The sequence below is a fragment of the Balaenoptera physalus genome, assembly GCF_965194825.1.
Source record: "Balaenoptera physalus genome assembly, chromosome: 3".
NCBI lineage: Eukaryota > Metazoa > Chordata > Mammalia > Artiodactyla > Balaenopteridae > Balaenoptera > Balaenoptera physalus.
The window spans coordinates 121,428,750-121,448,753 of record NC_138890.1 but is presented as its reverse complement, the minus strand read 5'-3'; the positions used below and the strand labels follow the sequence as shown (position 1 = coordinate 121,448,753).

General features: G+C 42.1%; 1 long non-coding RNA gene across 1 annotated transcript in view; it reads left to right on the top strand.

Moving 5' to 3' along the window:
• LOC309658619 overlaps positions 1–20,004 on the top strand; it is a 473,127-nt gene that overhangs the window by 71,269 nt on the left and 381,854 nt on the right. The gene's annotated exons all lie outside the window — the stretch shown is intronic.

Here is a 20,004-nt window from a genome sequence, read left to right as displayed (position 1 = left end):
TGTCACTTAGATATCCAGGTGGAGGTAACAAGTGGGCAGTTGGATTTATGACTCTGCAGTTTGGGGTGATGTCTGGGCTACAGAATTAAATTTTGGAGTTGTCAACCTGGAGCTGGCATTTGAGGCCACTAAGCTGAATGAAATCACGCAGGGAGTGAGTGTACATAGAGATGTGAAGAGATCTGAGAATGACATCAGAGGAGTCAAGAAGGAGCAGCCAGGGCGAGAGGAGGGGAAACAAGAGGTTGGTGTCTCAGAGGTCAGTTAAGAAAGTCTTTCTAGAGTGAGGCAGAAATCAACCATCAAATCAAAACTGCTGATAGGTTGAGTCAGATTTGCTGAGCAATGGCCATTGACTTTGGCAATGCTGAAGTCAACAGTGACCTTGACAAGAGCAGCTGCAGTGGAATATTTGAAGTGCAGGGGGTTCACGAGGGGATGGGAGGAGAGAAAGGGGAGATGAGAGGTAGAGGCCAAATAGTAGCTCAAAGCAAACATTCGGCAAGAATCTCAAGGCATTCATTGTCAATGTAGTGAAATTGTGAAAAGTCTGAGTATTTACTCAGGAAAGAGGAATTCACTTCTGTCTATGGGCATCTGTGAGGATCAGCTTGCTGGGTGTCTGCTAGATCAGGGATGGTGACGATTTACCCAGCTGAGAGCCCCAGAGAAATGCTTATGTCTCTAAAGATGGGATTAATGATGTCCAGCAGAGAACCCCTTTACTGTCCATTAGCTGTCATCAGATAAGCAATGCAAAAAATGGAATAATTTGATAAAAGCAGCTCACATTTTTCTGTTGGTTTTCGCTTTGCAAAAGTGTCTTCACACATGTCACCTGATCCCCACACGGGCAGGGGAGGGAGCCATTATTTCACAGGCGAGGAAACTGGAACTCGGTCAAGGTCACAGATGGTGTGAATAGAGGAGCTGGGACTCAACGCAAGTTTTTTGACTCCAGATGCCAGCTCATTCCACTTTATCATCCTGCCTCACTTAAAAGGCAGACGTTGCTTTTTTATTTTTTTAAGCTTGCTTACAACAGTGAAATAATTACCATGAGTCAGGCCCTCCTTGATGGGCTTTCCATGAATATACCATGTAAACCTCAGACAACGCTATCAGGCAGTCACTATTATTATCCTCACTCTATAGAGGAGGAAATTGAGACAGAGAGGCTAAGCAACTTGCCCAAAGTCACACAGCTAGGAAGCTGTGGATTAGGATTAGAACCCAGGCATGTTGACTTTAGAACCCATGCTCTTAATGACTACGTTCTGCCATTTCATCTTCTATTTACACAGCCCTTCAAGCAGAGAAAATATGCATTTATTTGACCATAGTCACATGTGGATTGGTATTGATCCTGGTCCAGAATTCTGATAATTTCGTTCAACTAAAGGGATTTTTACTGAGCACCTTCTGAGAGTGACACATAGGGTTAGATACTTTGAAATTAGGCACAAAAGAAGTTGAGATATGGTTTCTTCGTTTGAGGAGGTTGCAGTGTCAGCAAACGTGCCATCAATTGTCTTGTTTGGCAATTCTACTGTGATTCAGGGCAGTAAGGAGAATTGCATGGTCCAGTAGATTATATTATTGTTCAGCAAATATTCACTTTCCCCTATACCTTCCCCCGACCCATGGGAAGAGTGTACTTCCCTGCCCATGTTGGGTTTGGCCACGTCATCTGCTTTGGCCAGCAAAATATTGGCAGATACAGTGTGAGCAGAGGTTCTAATTGTGCTTTCAGAGTTTGGCTTGGTCTCTTGCATTTCTTCCATCCACCATGAAAGGAATACATCCCTGGGAGCCTCTTAGCCTGTCCCAGGATGAGAGACACAGGGAGCAGACCCGACTCTGACTTGCAGCCTCAGGCCATGCCTAGCTGACTCTGCTTGAGTTCAGCTGAAGCCAACAGAGCCACAACTCAGATCCACGAATGAGAAATAAGTATTTGTTGTTTACGTCACTGGGATTATTGGAATAGATATGCAGCATTATTATAGAAAGAGCTGATGAATCCACGTAGGATATATAGACAGAAAATTCACAAATATGGTTGGAAAACTTAGTTACCGTTTTAGTTGATAGGCGATATCTATCTGTGAATTAGGACAGATCAGTTCACTGCAGCCCCAGTTAACGGCCATTGCCTTTCCCCTTGGAGCCACACTTTGAAACTACTCTTTGAAGGATAGAAAACCAACTGCATATCCATCCCAGCCCCCCCACAGCTTTTTTTTTCTTTTGTATTAGACATGTTAACCATGATGACTGTCACACCCATGTAGAACAAAATGCACCACAGCCACTGGTAGAAGGACAGGCTTAGGCAGCCACATTCTAAGTCATACACGTATAACCCAATCTCTCCCCGCTACATCTGATTGGACCAGAGGCAGACAGCTGACCTAAGAACAGCTGACCCATAGGCTGGGCTGAAAAAAATGATTAGCTCAGCCAATCAAGTGTCTCCAAAATTTGAACTAGGAAGGACTGAAACTTACTTGGTTGTTTAAGTAGAGATGCAGAGAAAAATAGAATAGAAGCAGAGGAGAGGCACAGTCTCCTTAAGGTATGGCTAGACAGCTGCAGACTGAAGATCCAGGAAGCCCTCCTGCAGGGACCCCATGCTTCCTGGGGTCCAGAACTGCCCTCCGGCTCCACTGTGCAGGAAGCTTGGCCCCCAGGCACTTCCTGTTCTGAGATGTTCCTGAGATGCTCTTTCCATTGTTTCTCAATAGGCAATCTTCCAGCCAAGCCCCATACTCACCCAAGCTAACCTAGAAGTGTTCTGTTCCTTGCACATTTCCCATCCATCCTTGAAAACCCACTCAGTTCTCCTTCTCCCTCACCTCCCTGGCTCTGACAGAGAGAGAAGGCAGCAGCCACTTCTTGCGTTATTTTTTTTTATTAATTAATTTATTTATTTTTGGTTGTGTTGGGTCTTCGTTTCTGTGTGAGGGCTTTCTCTAGTTGCGGCAAGTGGGGGCCACTCTTCATTGTGGTGCGTGGGCCTCTCATTATCGCGGCCTCTCTTGTTGCGGAGCACAGGCTCCAGACACGCAGGCTCAGTAGTTGTGGCTCACGGGCTTAGTTGCTCCGTGGCACGTGGGATCTTCCCAGACCAGGGCTCGAACCCGTGTCCCCTGCATTGGCAGGCAGATTCTCAACCACTGCACCACCAGGGAAGCCCCTTGTGTTATTTTAATGACCTGTGATATTATAATATATGCTTGGAATGCAAAGAGAATCAATTGAAATAAAACACCACAAAGTGTGTCCCTTTCAAAGTGAAAGGCAGAGATGTTTTGCAGGCTGTTGAATAACATGCACAATCACAGACCCAAGCTCAAGACTCAGTGCTCATGGCAGACAACTCAGAGAAGGTACGAGGACATGGTGGCCTGAAGCTGTCAGGAAGCTGCAGAGGCATGGAGGGCAGAAGGGGACACCAGCTTCAGAGAAATATTGTCTCCTGCAGTAAAAATACCACTTTTACATTCAGAGATGATACTCTAATTTCTTCTGGAAGTGATAATAATAAATGAGGTTATTAATATGCCCCATTTAAAAACTGTTTCATCATTCTCTTTTTTCTTTAAACATTTTTATTGGCGTATAATTGCTTTACAATGGTGTGTTAGTTTCTGCTTTATAACAAAATGAATCAGCTATACATATACATATATCTCCATAACTCATCCCTCTTGTGTCTCCCTCCCACCCTCCCTATCCCACCCCTATAGGTGAACACAAAGCACCAAGCTGATCTCCCAGTGCTATGTGGCTGCTTCCCACTAGCTATCTATTTTACATTTGGTAGTGTATATACGTCCACGCCACTCTCTCACTTTGTCCCAGCTTACCCTTCCCCCTCCCCGCGTCCTCAAATCCATTCCCTACGTCTGCATCTTTATTACTGTCCTGCCCCTATGTTCTTTAGAACCATTTTTTTTCTTTAGATTCCATATATATGCATTAGCATACGGTATTTGTTTTTCTCTTTCTGACTTACTTTGCTCTGTATGACAGACTCTAGGTCCATCCACCTCACTACAAATAGCTCAATTTCGTTTCTTTTTATGGCTGAGTAATATTCCATTGTATATATGTACCACATCTTCTTTATCCACTCGTCTGTCGATGGGCATTTTGGTTGCTTCCATGACCTGGTTATTGAAAATAGTGCTGCAATGAGCATTGGGGTGCATGTGTCTTTTTGAATTGTGGTTTTCTCTGGGTATATGCCCAGTAGTGGGATTGCTGGATCATATGGTAATTCTATTTTTAGTTTTTTAAGGAACCTCCATATTCTTCTCCATAGTGGCTGTATCAGTTTACATTCCCACCAACAATGCAAGAGGGTTCCCTTTTCTCCACACCCTCTCCAGCATCTGTTGTTTGTAGATTTTCTGATGAAGCCCATTCTAACTGGTGTGAGGTGATACCTCATTGTAGTTTTGATTTGTATTTCTCTAATAATTAGTGATGTTGAGCAGCTTTTCATGTGCTTCTTGGCCATCTATATGTCTTCTTTGGAGAAATGTCTATTTAGGTCTTCTGCCCATTTTTGGATTGGGTTGTTTGTTTTTTTAATATCAAGCTGCATGAGCTGTTTATATATTTTGGAGATTAATCCTTTGTCCATTGATTCGTTTGCAAATATTTTCTCCCATTCTAAGGGTTGTCTTATCGTCTTGTTTATGGTTTCCTTTGCTGTGCAAAAGCTTTGAAGTTTCATTAGGTCCCATTTGTTTATTTTTGTTTTTATTTCCATTACTCTAGGAGGTGTATCAAAAAAGATCTTGCTGTGATTGATGTCAAAGAGTGTTCTTCCTATGTTTTCCTCTAAGAGTTTTATACTGTCTGGTCTTACATTTAGGTCTCTAATCCATTTTGAGTTTATTTTTGTGTATGATGTTAGGGAGTGTTCTAATTTCATTCTTTTACATGTAGCTGTCCAGTTTTCCCAGCACCACTTATTGAAGAGACTGTCTTTTCTCCATTGTATATCCTTGCCTCCTTTGTAATAGATTAGTTGACCATAGGTGCGTGGGTTTATCTCTGGGCTTTCAATCTTGTTCCATTGATCTATGTTTCTGTTTTTCTGCCAGTACCATATTGTCTTGATTACTGTAGCTTTGTAGTATAGTCTGAAGTCAGGGAGTCTGATTCCTCCAGCTCCATTTTTTTCCCTCAAGACTGCTTTGGCTATTTGGGGTCTTATGTGTCTCCCTACAAATTTTAAGATTTTTTGTTCTAGTTCTGTAAAAAATGCCAGTGGTAATTTGATAGGGATTGCATTGGATCTGTAGATTGCTTTGGGTAGTATAGTCATTTTCACAATATTGATTCTTCCAATCCAAGAACATGGTATATCTCTCCATCTGTTTGTATCATCTTTAATTTCTTTTCATCAGTGTCTTGTAGTTTTCTGCATACAGGTTTTTTGTCTCCCTAGGTAGGTTTATTCCTAGGTATTTTATTCTTTTTGTTGTAATGGTAAATGGGAGTGTTACCTTAATTTCTCTTTCAGATATTTCATCTTTAGTGTATAAGAGTGCAAGAGATTTCTGTGCATTAATTTTGTATCCTGCAACTTTACCAAATTCATTGATTAGCTCTAGTAGTTTTCTGGTGGCACCTTTAGGATTCTCTATGTATAGTATCATGTCATCTGCAAACAGTGACCGTTTTACTTCTTCTTTTCCAATTTGGATTCCTTTTATTTCTTTTTCTTCTCTGATTGCCATGGCTAGGACTTCCAAAACTATGTTGAATAATAGTGGCGAGAGGGGACATCCTTGTCTTGTTCCTGATCTTAGAGGAAATGCTTTCAGTTTTTCACCATTGAGAATGATGTTTGCTGTGGGTTTGTCCTATATGGCCTTTATTATGTTGAGGTAGGTTCCTTCTACGCCCACTTTCTGGAGAGTTTTTATCATAAATGGGTGTTGAATTTTGTCAAAAGCTTTTTCTGCATCTATTGAGATGATCAGGTAGTTTTTCTTCTTCAATTTGTTAATATGGTGTATCACATTGATTGATTTGCATATATTGAAGAATCCTTGCATCCCTGGGATAAATCCCACTTGGTCATGGTGTGTGATCCTTTTAATGTGTTGTTGGATTCTGTTTGCTATTATTTTGTTGAGGATTTTTGCATCTATATTCATCAGTGATATTGGTCTGTGATTTTCTTTTTTTGTAGTACCTTTGTCTGGTTTTGGTATCAGGGTGCTGGTGGCCTCATAGAATGAGTTTCGGAGTGTTCCTTCCTCTGCAATTTTTGGAAGAGTTTGAGAAGGATGGGTGTTAGCTCTTCTCTAAATGTTTGATAGAATTCACCTGTGAAGCCATCTGGTCCTGGACTTTTGTTTGCTGGAAGATTTTTAATCACAGTTTCAATTTCATTACTTGTGATCGGTCTGTTCATATTTTCTATTTCTTCTTGGTTCAGTGTTGGAAGGTTATACCTTTCTAAGAATTTGTCCATTTCTTCCAGGTCATCCATATTATTGGCATAGAGTTGCTTGTAGTAGTCTCTTAGGATGCTTTGTATTTCTGCAGTATCTGTTGTAACTTCTCCTTTTTCATTTCTAATTTTATTGATTTGTGTCCTCTCTCTCTTTTTCTTGATGAGTCTGGCTAATGGTTTATCAAGTTAGTTTATCTTCTCAAAGAACCAGCTTTTAGTTTTATTGATCTTTGCTATTGTTTTCTTTGTTTCTATTTCATTTATTTCTGCTCTCATCTTTATGACGTCTTTCCTTCTGCTAACTTTGGGTTTTGTTTGTTCTTCTTTCTCTAGTTCCTTTAGGTGTAAGGTTAGATTGTTTATTTGAGATGTTTCTTGTTTCTTGAGGTAGGCTTGTATAGCTAAAAAGTTCCCTCTTCGAACTGCTTTTGCTGCATCCCATAGGTTTTGGATCATCGTGTTTTCATTGTCATTTGTCTCTAGGTGTTTTTTGGTTTCCTCTTTGATTTCTTCAGTAATCGCTTGCTTATTTAGTAACGTAGTGTTTAGCCTCCATGTGTTTGTGTTTTTTACATTTTTTCCCCCGTAATTGATTTCTAATCTCATAGCATTGTGGTCAGAAAAGATGCTTGATATGATTTCAATTTTCTTAAATTTACTGAGGCTTGATTTGTGACCCAAGATGTGATCTATCCTGGAGAATGTTCCGTGAGCACTTGAGAAGAACGTGTAATCTGCTGTTTTTGGATGGAGTGTCCTACAAATAGAAATTAAGTCTACCTGGTCTATTGTGTCATTTAAAGCTTGTGTTTCCTTATTTATTTTCATTTTGGATGATCTGTCCATTGGTGTAAGTGAGGTGTTCAAGTCCCCCAGTATTATTGTGTTACTGTCGATTTCCTCTTTTACAGCTGTTAGCAGTTGCCTTATGTTTTCAGGTGCTCTTATGTTGGGTACATATATATTTATAATTGTTATATCTTCTTCTTTGATTGATCCCTTGATCATTATGTATTGCCCTTCCTTGTCTCTTGTAACATTCTTTATTTTAAAGTCTATTTTATCTGATATGAGTATTGCTACTCCAGCTTTCTTTTGATTTCCATTTGCATGGAATATCTTTTTCCATCCCCACACTAGCAGTCTGTATGTGTCCCTAGGTCTGAAGTGGGTCTCTTGTAGACAGCATATATATGGGTCTTGTTTTTGTATCCATTCAGCCAGCCTGTGTCTTTTGGTTGGAGCATTTAATCCATTCACGTTTAAGGTAATTATCGATATGTATGTTCCTATGACCATTTTCTTAATTGTTTTGGGTTTGCTTTTGTAGGTCATTTTCTTCTCTTATGTTTCCCACTTAGAGAAGTTCCTTTAGCATTTGTTGTAGAGCTGGTTTGGTGGTGCTGAATTCTCTTAGCGTTTGCTTGTCTGTAAAGCTTTTGAGTTCTCCATCGAATCTGCATGAGATCCTTGCTCGGTAGAGTAATCTTGCTTGTAGGTTCTTCCCTTTCATCACTTTAACTATATCATGCCACTCCCTTCTGGCTTGTAGAGTTTCTGCTGAGAAATCAGCTGTTAACCTTATGGGAGTTCCCTTGTATGTTATTTGTCGTTTTTCCCTTGCTGCTTTCAATAATTTTTCTTTAAGTTTTGCCAATTTGATTATTATGTGTCTCGGCGTGTTTCTCCTTGGGTTTATCCTGTATGAGTCTCTCTGTGCTTCCTGGACTTGGGTGGGTATTTCCTTTCCCATGTTAGGGAAGTTTTCAACTATAATCTCTTCAAATATTTTCTTGGGTCCTTTCTCTCTCTCTTCTCCTTCTGGGACCCCTATAATGCAAATGTTGTTGCGTTTAATGTTGTCCCAGAGGTCTCTAAGGCTGTCTTCATTTCTTTTCATTGTTTTTTCTTTATTCTGTCCCACAGCTGTGAATTCCACCATTCTGTCTTCCAGGCCACTTATCCATTCTTCTGCCTCAGTTATTCTGCTATTGATTCCTTCTACTGTAGTTTTCATTTCAGTTATTGTATTGTTCCTCTCTGTTTGTTTGTTCTTTATTTCTTCTAGGTCTTTGTTAAACATTTCTTGCATCTTCTCAATCTTTGCCTCCATTCTTTTTCCGAAGTCCTGGATCATCTTCACTATCATTATTCTGAATTCTTTTTCTGGAAGGTTGCCTATCTCCACTTCATTTAGTTGTTTTCCTGGGGTTTTATCTTGTTCCTTCATCTGGTACATAGCCCTCTGCCTTTTCATCTTGTCTGTCTTTCTGTGAGTGTAGTTTTTGTTCCACAGACTGCAGAATTGTAGTTCTTCTTGCTTCTGCTGTCTGTCCTCTATATAACATTCTTAAAATGACTAAATTATAGAGATGGAGAACAGATGAGTGACCACCAGAGGTTAGAGATAGTGGGGGGTGGGAGGCGGTAGGTATAACTATAAAGGGGTAACATGAAGTCACTAATTTAGATCATGCATTGTGTCCTGAAGGATGGCACCCCATCATTGCAAGGTACCCCTTCCAAATTTGCACTTTAGCTGTTCCTTCAGTAGGTCATTCCATTACTCTGTCGTGTTAGCTGCTTCTGGCTTGTATGGCATTTGATATAACCAGTGGATCCCCCTCACATAGATGCTTTGCTGTAAAATGATGACTTACTCTGTAAACCTCCAGTGGTAGAGTTGGCTTAGACTCTGTGGGCAGGGGAGACAAACCCATATCTGAGTATGTATCTCTTATTGTCAGAGTGACGCACTTCCCCTTCCAGGATGACAGAGGTCCAATGTAATCAACCTGCCACCAAGTGACTGGTTGACCTACTTGAAGGATGGTGCCATGTCAGGGACATATCCTTGGTGACTTAGGCTAGCAGGTTGGACATTCAACAGCAGCATGGGCAAGGTCAGCCTTTGTAAGTGGGAGGCATGTTGTTGGTGCCATACAGTCTCCATCCCTACTGTGATTACTGTATTCACGAGACTGTTGTATTGGAACTGGCACGGCCAATGGTAGGGGCTGGCTGATGCCAACTGGATTTTTAATGGTTCTTCCAGGGTGGGTATTAACATGAAATACTAAAGTCTCCCTATTTCAAGCTTATTCCCATCTGTCCATCCACATCCCTCTGCCCTCTATCTCTTCTTTGTCCCTGAGCTTCCCATCTGTTTCCTCCCAAACTTTTGATCAGCTGGCTATGCCATTTGCCACTGCACATGGGTCTCTGTGAGTTCTAACCTCTGACCATTTCTCTTGTCACACAAAGTAGATGACCAGATTCACTGCCAGGCTCTGCTCATTGAGAGGATTTCCCCTCACCACTGTCTTCAGGTTCACCCATGAGTGTGAACAGTCATCTGTTTTTGGCTTATACTCACATCCAAACCAACCCATCTATGAACTGAACTTAGGCTTCTTTTCTCCTTTGTTATCTGGTCGTAAGGGATCCCCCGGACGTGGCCACAGATATGAGCTGAAGGAGAAGCACTCTTCAGCTGCAGCAATTTCCAAAGAGGGCTGACAGCTGGCACCAGTCCCAGCAGCTAGGAGGAATGTCTTGAAGGAGAATCTGAAGGATGTACTGTAGTGTCCAACAAAAGTATCAACTACGGCTAAAGATATACCTACCCTATAACCCAGACATTCCTCTCTTAGGTAAACATGGAAAAGAAATGAGTGCATTTGTCCAACAACAACAAAGAAAGATATAACAATTTTCATAGCAGCTTTATTCATAATAGTCCCAAGCTTGAAACAACACAAATGTCCATGAACAGGAGAAAAGATAAATCAATCAGGAGTGTTGTCATAGAATGGAATATGAAACCACAATGTAAAACAACAAACTGCTGATATGTACAATAATATGGATGAATCTTACAAACATTATGTTGAGTGAAAAAGCCAGAACCCAAAGAGTATAGACTGCCTGATTTCATTTCTGTAATTTATCAAGGACAGGCAAAACTCATTTATTGTGTTAGAAGTAAGAATACTTCTGGCAGAGGTTGGTGGCTATTGCCTGGGAACTTTCTGGGGTGGTGGAAATATTTTGTCTCTTGATCTGGAGGTTGGTTATGTTGAAATAGATATATGTATGTAAAAATTCATGAAGCTATGCGGGTGAGATTTGTTTGTGTACTTTACACATTTCACTTTAAAAAATTTTTATACCTCATTTTAAAAAACTGCAAATAAGTAGCATATGCAGGTGAAACAAGAAAATAATAGTGTGCAGTAAAAAAGATATACTATGTGGTTTCTTAATTTATGACACCTCTGCTTTGACCTTCTCAGCCGTTTTTTAATAGGCAAAGCCTCAGGGCATAAACACTATGTAAATCCCACTTTGCTATCAATAAATTACATAGAGTTACAGTGTTGTGAATTTACCTGATGTGATTCTTTTTGGGTCTTGGGGTTTCTGCTCAACTGTCCTCCATCTACAGCTGCATCTTCTCTCTGACCTTCCTGGAATAATTTCCATTTCTGGAGCAAACTGCATTCTACAAAATATAAACATGCTCCAGTTCCCTTCTCTATACCTCTAAATCTTCTCCTGTGGCTGGTGTCCTGTGTCTTTTATATTAGAAGCATTTGATGTCACTATTCCTCAGCTATTTTCAATTACCCTGTCACTCCCCTTTCCTCATCCCCCAAGGCTTTCTGTGTGTGGATGATTTAGCAAGACTCAGTAATCAGGTATTTAAAGGGACCAGCTTCTTTTGCAGCAAGACAAGTTTTTCTACACAAAATTAAGCCCAGTTAACACCATGATTCGAGTTATGCACAGCCTTGTTCCCATGGTGAATATGTCAGGCAATGATTTATCTGTTGGGGGCAGGCAGGTGTGATGGGAGCATTCTATTCAAGTTATTTAACCATTTTCTTCGTCTGTAAAATAGAGAAATAATGAGGGGCAATAGGATTGCTGTGGAAATTATGCCAATAGATATAAAACACTAAAACAGTTCCTGACAACGGTGAGTACCTTAATGAGAATTCTGGTCTGAACCACGATGCTCACTGAGCATGTGCAGAACGCATCCATGGAAACCGGCAACAGCAGGAAAATGTCTCCTGTGTAAATAAATGCATCTCACTTGGGAAGGACGAGTCCCAGACAGGAAATGATCGCCTGTTGTTAACAGGCAAAACAGAGAGAATGATTTAAGTTACATGGAGAGAATTTCTTTAAAGACTGAGCTGAATTAATTATTAAAGACGTACGTGATGCGTAGGCAGGTTAATATCAAGGAGTTTTAAATTATTTACACTTTATTGCTCTCTGTCTGTGGGCATCTGACATGCCTCATCTTCTATTGGGGGATTCTGCAGAATGTTCTTAGCCCAGAATATTTCCTGATAATGCACCTCCCTGAGAAGATCTTGAAGCTTCTTACTCATTTAAAATAATCAGAGTGTCTTGAATTCCCTATTACCAAGATTCTGCTTTGGGGAATATTTTCTTTCAGGTTGCAGATTGTACCTTCGATTTTAAGATGTGTGAGATGGAAGCACTGTTTGCAAGGGACATGTTAGTTCTGAATGTACAATCAACTCTCTACCATTTCTGAAAATCTTGATATGATGATAAAAACAATATGAGGAAGATTTCCCTTTTCAGATGCACCTTACTGCTTCTTCTACTTGTATTATTTCCTGGTGCCTTGGAGTTGTCCAAATACGCCTATGTACTGTACTGTGGTAATAAATGTTAACCAACTATTGTGTCTTACCTACACATCTCCTGGGCCAGATGCATGTGTATGGGAAGGGAACTGAAAAGTTCTCATGGTACCAAGCTGCACAAATATGAGAAGAAGGTGAGTGTTTGTGAACACCTATGAAGAGAATTTTGACAAGGAATGAGGGCTCAGTGACTAACCTGGGGCTCTTTCTCATCTTTAAGTGTAAGTAGAGAATGAGAGGCAAAAAAGTCCTGTGCAAATAAGTTGTCATGGGGTCTCTTGAGCACCCCAGTTTCCCAACCTTGCTCTGCCTCCACCAGGATGACTGATTTTGGGGTCCCAGCAAAGGCCAGGTGTCTTGGATAGGTTATGGAAAAATCCAATGCATCTATTAGTTTTTACATCAATTTCCCCCAGGTGTGCAGAGCCCTGGCTGTAAGAAATAGCCTAAAGCTAGGATTTGGGGTGGATGTGGGGCAGTGGAGGTGGTAGAGAAGGAAACAGGAAGGTTAAACTGGGTTTCACTTTGACCACTGTCTCCTGACAAAAAGGTTTCTACTCTAGGAATCTCTATATCAACATGCTTACCTTGGTTGATATCCTTTGGATTAAGGAAGAAACTAGGAATTTGAGAGAGATGATGAAAAACCCTAATCAGGGGCCATCCATAGCACTTATTTACCTTCTTTTTGTAATCCTACCATCACCTCTGTGCACCTAACTTCTTGACATTTGGGTCAGCTACAGTTGGGCTGCGTGATTCTAACGGGGTCTTTGGATTATTAGAAGATAAAAGAGGAGGGGGCAAAATCTCTCAGTCCTAATCCTCAGGTATGCCTGGTAAGGCTTGTGAATCCAAACACCATCTTCCTTCCCTTCAGGGGGTTTGAACAGCCAGGAAGCAGAAGAATGGCTTTGCTTGGGCAGGTCTTGGCAATGCTCTGGAGGTGATGTGTCTATTCCCTGGAATGGGGCGAGGACCAGAGGCTGTTAGCAACACGACGGACTGAGGTGCTCCATCTGAGTTAGTTCTTATATCTCAGCTGCAGTCTTTTGTTTTGCATTAATTTCCAGGCTCTCGGGGAGACCTTTATTCAAATGAATTAATCCGAAAGAACAGCCCCCAATTAATTAGTGTGAGTGCTTTTGACTGTTCCCCTAAATCAGAGTGGTAGCTCTCACTGTCCTGTGCCTGCCCACTCTTGACCCCTGCAGGGCTGTGATCAGGTCCTGCCATTTCCCACCTTCTCCCTGTCCTCTCCTCAGGTTTGGCTTGCGTTCCAGATCCTCTGCATTTCTTTTCACAAGATCTTGGACTGTTTCTAATTCTACATTCCAGACAATTCCTGACCTGCAGCTGTTGCTGTTTATGGGAGCTCTGGATGTGGCCTTGGCAGGATAGAGGCCCTCGGCTCCTGTGGGCCAACAAGCTGGCTGATCCCTTCATGTGACTGAAGGTCTTTTCATTTTTAAACTTCAGTTTCCCCTCCCCTCAGAGACCTTAGGATGTCTTCTGTAGCTTTGCCCTTATTCTCAGATGGCGTGTTAAATCTGTAGAGGTGTTTTCTCTCTAAGTCCCAGCCTTTTTCCTTTCCCCCATACGAGGAGAAACCCTTTTTTCTTCAGAAAGAGGCCTCCTGGTTGCTTTCCCCAACCCCTTCTTCCTTCCCTTAGTTTCTATCCACAGCCTCCTTGAAGCTTATCTGCAAGTGTGTCGGTGGGTCTTCGGGGAAGGGACAGGCAAGACCTGGGACTGAACAATCACCAGTCCTTGCTTAATGAGTGTGGCCCCAGGAGAAGGGGCTTGGCTAGGTGAGGAGGGAATGCGTCCCTTCCCTGGCTTGTTTCTGTCTCGTCCAAAAACTGCAACTCTGCATCCCATGACACCCAGGGCAGCACTGTCTTCCCAGACACCAAGTAAGAGTAGCCTTCCTTTACTGTTGGCAGCCATGGTGGCTAATATATGTAGCTACTTATTATGTGCTAAGCTTGGTACATTATTTTATTTCATCCTTGCTCTGAAGCAATTCTGAGAGGTGGGTCCTATTATTCTCTCAGTTTTACAGATGAGGACACTGAATTCTAATGCAAAGGAAGTGGTAGAACTCTGCTTGAACTCAACTCTGCCCCTAGAGCTGGAAGGCTTGCCCTGGCCCCGACATGAACCCAGCCACTCCTGCTCTGTGACTGCCCTGCCAGTGTCTTCTCTGTCGTCAGATTATTTGGGAAGCTGCAGCAACTCTCTCAAGTGGAGGGGACACTTTGAGTAAATCAACGTTGACAGGCACAGTGAAAAATAGCAGTGTGTTCTGCCCTGTCAGGCTAATTCTTGTTCTCTAGGTGAAAACCCTGGCTCCCTGTCACTTTGGGCCATTGTCACTTTGGTGTGACTAGTTTGGGTTCAGTTTTGAGTGTTTTCATTTCTTTTTTTCCCCAGACAGAATCAGATCCAGACTTTCTGCCCCATCCCTTTTCGGAGGCACTCATCCTTTCTCTGTAAGTGATTGACCAGTCGGGGCTGAACCTAGCCGGAGCCATCTCTTGTTTCTAATCCCCTACCATGCCTGTCCACTGTACTTTCAAAGCCCCTTGGACATACTTTCCCTTCCTATAAGATTGCAACTGACCTTCTGCTGCCTCTCCTAGACCAGCAGTCTCTGGAACATGGTGCACAGCCAATAAATGTTTGTTGAATGAATGAATGAATGAATTAGACTTTCAATGTGTCTAGAGAATCATGGCACTCTGACAGAACTGCTGTTATAATCCCCTTGGGAAGGATCCACGTGCTTAATTTCAGGCTAGAAGGATTGTGGCAACTACATTGTACTGACCTCTGTCTCTTTTGATAGCTTTGGCTTCATCCCAGACCCGTCCCATGCCTGCCAGAGAGAAACTCACACACTAGCTAGGTGAGGGGCAGCCTGGTATTGGGCTATTCCTACCCCAGCCCAGCATTTCCATTTAGGGGCTTGGAAGTAAGCTGACTATTGTCCTTCTGTTTCAATAGAGTCAGTGTGACATCAGCATGTTCATCCCAAGCCACTGGGCAAGAGCACTTAGGTGGGATATTGCATCAGATGCTATATTCTTGTGAGATCTAAAACTTCAATTTCCAACTCTGGAGGGGAGAATAAGGCCTTATCGAGATTGCCTGGCAGAGCACGTTATTTATAAACCCACCCGGCTTATCACCAATGAGAGAGGTGATAATCTTCACTGAGAGAGGCTTTTTTTCTCACTCTTCACTGAGAGAGGCTTTTAAAGATGTCTCTTTAATAGTTGCTTCATCATTTCAGAAAGTCTTTAGCTAGGCCTGATCAGACAGTTATTTCTGGCTGGGTACAAATTCCATTTTCAGAATATTGCTTGGCTCTCTGTTCCTCTCCCCTCCATGCTATCCACCCCCTAGCCTGACTTTTCTCTTCTAGAACCTCCTCTGTCCTTCCCCAAACCACTGGGAGTGATTTACTAAGGGCATTTCCCAGCCAGCTCCCAGACGCTGGCTAGAAAGACCAATTAACGGGAACAAAATGTCCCCAAGTTATCACTGGGTCATTGTCCAAAATCCATTTGAGAATCAGCTATTGGAATTAACAATGTTTTTTCTCATAGGTACAATGGTGGTGCTGGGTGGGGGTGGGGGGCAGCTCAAGACATCCTTCTGAAGCCATTTTATCCATAGCAAAGCTGAATTATAATGCAAATTAGGGGTCTAGGAACAGAATATCCGTGTGGTACAGGAGAGGGTATACAGGGGAGTGGGGGAGATAGGAGAAGAAATGGGAGTAGAAGGGAGCTTTTTTTCACCCTCCATTATTAATAAAATTCTAGTCTTGGACCATAGTTCATAATAATCAGGTCTTATGCAGGCAGTCTCTTGTGGTCTTAGAGTCAAAAAGGATTAGAGTTCAGGGTCTGACCCCTGTTAAACAAACTTATAGTAGCTTGATGTACCAATCAGAATAACATTACTGGCTATCTAGTCCCTGGATAAGCATGTTGCTACCAGTTTCCTCCTTGGCAGCAAATCTATAAAGGAAGCTAGAGCGCAATCAGAAAGCTACGTGGTGAGCCTCACTTAGATCAGGACATCAGCTGTCACAGGACTGGACAGGACATCTTTAGGCCCCACTATTCTCTCCTCTGGTTACAGCATGCATAATCAAAACTCAGGGCTTTCTTCTTTCACCTTCCCTTTCCTAAGCTTCCGGGTCCTTTGCTAGATACATTCCTGCTCTAACAGTGGTGATTTCTTCAATCAGATTAGAGCCAAATGTGATTTCCCAATAGGACTGATTCTTTAAAGCTGATGTAGTATCACTCTCTCTGTTCTGATCCAACAACTGCGTTTTGTAGTTTAACTAGCAGGAAACAATGTTAATGGAGGTCACTTCAATTTAATGTTTCTAACCCCCTAACCATGTTCCAACTATATATTCAACTATAGACAGCATCACTATTTTATGTGTGTATGGGAGGGAGAGGGAGAGGGGAGGGCAAAATCAGTCTATCTTTTTTTTCATAAAATCCTCAAAATCCAGAAATATTTGCCGCCTCAAATCCTTTTCAGAAGTATCAGGAATACAAAATAGAACAAAAGACATGAAGAAATATACAGTCATTTACTAACTTTCATCCTTAATTGAAACTTCCTTTTCCTTAGAGCAAATGATCTCAGCAAGATGTTAGAAAGACAAGTGGACAAATTTTTTAGTAGTTTATACTAATGTGTGAATGACTACTAACATCTCTAATAACATCCCAGGAGCTTTTGATCTTTTAAAAAGAGGGTATAGAGTGATACATATGCATCTTTAACCAGTAGAATTTCAGGCAGTATAAGAAGCTATTTCCCATAGAAGAAAACTTTGGGGAGTATTGTGGGGAAGACTTCAGGTTCAGGCTGGTCTTTTGCTTTGGAGTTCAGCTTCCCTCAGCTAGTTATAGCATCTTCTTTTCTTTCTGAACATCAGTCTCAGAGATTCATAAGGCTCCAGGGTTTATCACAAAAATCCCCATGGCAGTACTATCAGGACCTCTAGTTGTGGGAGTGAGAGAGGGGCCAGGCTGCTCAGGGGAGAAGGAGGGCAATTGTTGGCACGTTTGTACAATGGGAGACCCCTCTACTAGCTTCACTTGACCTTTTATCCACTTCTGTTGCTCAAGTTTCTCATCTCTTTCCAAATGCCCTATTTCATTTAATTTTTTGGTATTGCTTTTAAAGATGAGCATGGCACCTTTACAGTTTAAGCATTTCCCTGAAATCATTCATGTTTTGATTCCTCTCCTTCCTTTCTCCTATCTCGCTTAACCTTGACACCCAGGATCCCACTGTGTCAGGATCTTCTTGTTTCCTAGCAACTCAATTTGATGCTGACTTTACTGGGTTAGTTTCCTCCTTTTTCACTAGCTTCTGAATTTCTTCCCCATCTTGGGGAGAACTATTCTACCAGCCGTATGAATACCTACAACATGCCTCACCCTCAGCTTCACAACCCCCCCGTTCTCTGACCCTCATTGCTGGATACTCAAAGGGACCCTCAGTGGCTGCTCCTGACCAACAGAGAGATGAGTTGAATAGTATCTGTAATGGATGATTTTGTTCTACCATGTACCCATTAGCCACATCTGGACTAATCCCAAGCTCTGCATCTAGACTAAGAAAAGTGGTCCTTAGCTATGGTAGGGCTGGGAAATGCTATAGAACAAGTTTTTGGTTTTGTTTTTTAAAACTTCACATTGATTACTCTCACAATATAAGCATACTGCTTGTGAGAATTGGTCAGAATGACCTCTAGGGCTTCTGCTATCCTTTTGTTCTATGAATCTAGATCTCAAACAAAGCAGATCAGCTGGGGACACCAATGCTAGGGACCATGGGGTATGCTTGGGATGTATTTCACAAGAAACCTTGTCGTCCTCTTTCAAAGGGCAACTGATATTTCCTCATAACTACTCTCCTGCCTTAAAGAGATTCTTTGTCATCAATTTCTAAGAATCCCAGTGACCTAGTTAAACATTCAATGAATTGGCCCCATGAATATGTAAAAAAATCATTTTATTTGTGCCCGAAGGTTTAAGAAACCAATATTGTCAGCACCAAGAAGCTGAAGAAGTTTCCGTGTATATGGTTACTCTTATCAAATCAAACATTGATGGAGTACCTACTGTATATGCCACACTGTGCTAGACCTCAGGGACATTGCAGTGAAGAAAGGTCCACATCTGCTCTCCTCGATCTTCAGGCAAAAAGAAAATCATGGTACTTTTTCCTGCAATGTAGAAGACCATCCTTTCCCAGTGGTCCATGCCATATTTTATCTACTGTAGGTGTATGTACAGATCCTCATCTGATTTCTCCTACTAGATTGTAAACTCCTTGAGGGCATGAGTTGTTTCATTTTGGTGCTTCTCCGCGGAGCCCTGTGCTGTGCTTTCCTGTTGCTTGCCTCATGACTCTATGATGTTCTCCTCCCTTGGGTGTAATAGCTGATGCACACTGAGTGCTTACTGAATGCCGCACTCCTGTTCATGACCTTGCTTTACCCAAACACCGTCCCTAATGGAAGCTGCTATTATGGGCCCCAATTACCACTGTTCTTACCTTGGTCTACATAGCCCAGTATGACCTGGCCGCAGCCTCAGCTCTCCTACCCACTGTCACTCCCCCTTGCTCACAACCTCCGCCACCCTGGTCCCTTCCTACTGTTCGGCCACAGCAGGCATGCTCCCACCTTGCTCTTCTCTCTGCCTAGAATGCTCTCCTCCCAGACTGCCATGTGGGCCTCTGCTGACTCAGCCAGATCTCTGACGGATGCTGCCTCCTCAGAGAGGTGTTTCCTGACCATCTAATAAGCAGCCTTCTCCTCCATTCACGGTCCACTCACCCTGCCCTATTTTTCTTCATAGCACTTATCCTTCCTGACATATTATGTATCTGTTGTTTCATTTTTAATATCCACTTGTCAATATCTGAACGCCAACGTCACTTGGGAGGGATTTTGTCCATCTGGTCCAGAGCTAGAGCCATAGCACCTAGCCTATGCTGGGCATATAGTGGGTCTTCAATAAATATTTGTTAGATAAATGAGTCTCCATTTTACAGATGAGGATATGGAAGCTTAGAAAGATTAAGTGGCTTATTCAAGGCCACACAACTAGGAAATGTCAGAGATGAGATTTCAACCCATGTCATCTGATGCCAAAGTGCATAAATCTTAACCACTCTGTGTGTGTATTTAACTTTCATTCTTCTCCACCAAGCTCTCAGATTCTCCGTGACAAGGATTATTTGTTTTCCATCTTATAGCCTAAATGCTCAAAGAGTCTCACCCATGGAGGGGGTTTTATAAATGTCAGATGAAAAAAATACGGTCAGCTAATGGATGACTGCTTGAGCAGGCAGAGAGAGGCACGTTCCGATGAAGTCACAGTGTAGATAAAGGCACGAGGGCCTAAGGAATGTATTGGAAATAGCAAAGTACTATTCAGCAGAGTTACAATGCCTGCGAGAGTGGCTAGCTTATCACCAGGGGTGGCTTAGGCAATGTGAAAAATACAGTCTGTTGAGTAGGTATAATCATTGCACATTCCCTTGTAGCCGCCGGAGCCACGGTCCCATACCTTGCTCACCGTGCACATGCAGGTTTAAAAGCCTGAAGTGCTTTGCTAATCTTCCAAAGACTTCATTACGATGCACTGGAGCCATGGTAAAAATGCACTAGTCTTTAAAACAAGGACAGATGGCAAATTGATAACACTATAAAATGGCCACAAGACTTAACACTGGTTCTGAATGTCTGCCAGACGACAGGTGCAGTGTAAAAGT